Source organism: Orycteropus afer, unplaced genomic scaffold, assembly GCF_000298275.1.
Source record: "Orycteropus afer afer isolate SDZICR_OR568_19922 unplaced genomic scaffold, OryAfe1.0 scaffold00485, whole genome shotgun sequence".
NCBI classification, from domain to species: domain Eukaryota; kingdom Metazoa; phylum Chordata; class Mammalia; order Tubulidentata; family Orycteropodidae; genus Orycteropus; species Orycteropus afer.
Window position 1 is genome coordinate 388,237 of NW_006922072.1, and position 2,539 is coordinate 390,775.

Genomic DNA, 2,539 nt, shown 5'->3' on the forward strand with positions numbered 1-2,539 from the left:
GGCAAAATGATGTTGTTTTTAGGTGCCATTGAGTCAGTTTCAACTCATAGCAACCATATGTACAACAGAATGAAGCACTGTCGGGTCATACACCATCCTCACAATCATTGTCATGCTTGAGTGCATTTTCACAGCCACTGTGTCAAACTATCTCATTAAGGGTCTTCCCCTTTTCCACTGACTCTCTACTTTACCCAGCATGATATCCTTCCCCAGGGACTGGTCCCTTCTGAAAATATGATCAAAGTACAAGAGACAAAGTCTGGCCATTCTCACTTCTAAGGAGCATTACAGCTGTACTTCCTTCAACGCAGGTATCTTCATTCTTCTAGCAGTCCATGGTGTATTCAATAATCTGCACCAATACAGCAATTCAAATGCATCAATTCTTCTGCAGTCTTTCTTATTCATTGTCTGACTTTCACATGCATATGAGGCTATAGAAAGTACCATGGCTTCGGTTAGGTGCATTTTAGTCTTCAAAGTAAAATCTTTCCTCTTCAACATTTTAAAGAGATCTCTTGCAGCAGATTTGCCCAGTGAAACATGTCATTTGATTTCTTGACTGCTGTTTCCATGGGTATTGAATTTTCAATCTTTTCTCCATATGTCGTGATGTTGCTTATTGGTCCAGTTGTGAAGATTTTTGTTTTCTTTATGTTGAGGTGTAATCTACAGTGAAGACTGTAGTGTTTGACATTCGTCAGCAAGTGCTTCAAGTCATCTTCAATTTTAGCCTGTAAGGTTGGGTTGTCTGCATATTTCAGGTTGTTAACGAGTCTTTCCCCAATCCTGATGCCATATGCTTCTTCCTATAGTCCAGCTTCTCTAATTATTTTCTTAGCCTACAGATTGAACACATAAGGTGAAAGGATAAAACCCTGATGCATACCTTTCCTGGTTTTAAATACCTTTTCTGATTTTAAATCCCTTTGCTCTGTAGGGTCTATGTACAGTTTCCTCATGAGCACAATTAAGTGTTCTGGAGTTCCCATTCTTCACAGTGTTACCCATAATTTGTTATGATCCACACTGTCGAATGCCTTTGCATAGTCAATAAAACACAAGTAAACATCTTTCTGGTATTCTTTGCTTTCACCCATGATCCATTTCACATAAGTAATGCTATCCCTCATTTCATGTCCTCCTCTGAATCTGGCTTGAATTTCTGACAGTTCCTTGTCAATATATTGCTGCAACCATTTTTGGATTGTCTTCAACACAATTTTACCTTCCTGTGATACTAATGCTATTGTTTTAAAGTTTCTGCATTCTTTTGGAACACCTTTCTTTCGAATGGACACAATTATTGATTTCTTCCAGCTGGTTGACCAGGGAGCTTACAAACTCTTTGGCATAACTGAGTGAACCCCTCCAGTCCTGCATCCATTTGTTAAAACATCTCAATGGGTATCACATCAATTTCTGGATTCTTGTTTTTCATCATTTCCTTCAGTGCAGCTTGGACTTCTTTCAATACTAGCAGTTCTTTGTAATATGTTATCTCCTAAAATGGTTGAACATTGACCAATTCTTTTTGGTACAGTGACTGTGTATTCCTCCCATCTTCTTTCGATGCTTCCTGCATCATTCAGTATTCTTCCCATAGAATCTTTCAATATTGCAACTCAAGGCTTGGAATTTTCTTCAGTTCTTTAAGCTTGAGAAATGCCAAGCATATTCTTAACTTCTGTTTTTCTTATTTCAGGTCTTTGCACATTTCATTAAAATTCTTATTTTGTCTTCTCAACCTACTCTTTGAAATCTTCAGTTCAGCTGTTTTATTTCATTTCTTCCATTTGCTTTAGCTACTCTGTGTTCCAGAATAATTTTCAGAATCTCTTCTGACACCTATTTTTCTTTTCTTTCATTCTTGTATTTTAATGACCTTTTTCTTTCTTATGTATGATGTTCTTGATGTCATCCTACAACTTGTCTGGTCTTTGGTTATTGGTGTTCAATGCATCAAATCTACTCTTTTTTTTTTTTTTCTTTCTTCTTCTTTTTTTTATTGTGCTTTAAGTGCAAATTTACAGAGTAGAGTTTATTTTACATTTAACATTTCATGCACATTTGGTTTCACTCCCCAATTACTATGCCCAAACTTAACCCATCTCCTCCTCGCCCTTCCCAGTAAACTTTTCCCTGTGCCCTTCATAGTTGCGCACTCTTGTGTGTCCTGCATTTCCTCCATGCAAATGTTGTTGCTCTGGTGCCCACAGCCGATTGCTCCAAGGGGTGTATCTCCATAGAGTATGTGAGTGTGTCACCCTGGGTTGAGTGGTCTGCATGTATGCCTTATTTATTATTGGGTTGAAATCCAGCCCCTGGGAGTGAGTTTTATCCTAGGCCCAAACTGTGTCCCATGGCTAGAGTATTGGGAATTATCTCAGACTCCATCCAACCAGTAATTTTGGTCAGTATTGTGTTTTTACATTTTGTTCCACGTTTTTCCTCCCATTCTATCCAGGATCTCCAGTTTTGATCCCTTCTCTAGTAGTTGGCATTGATAGAAGGGCACTGCCGCAGACCAGCACAG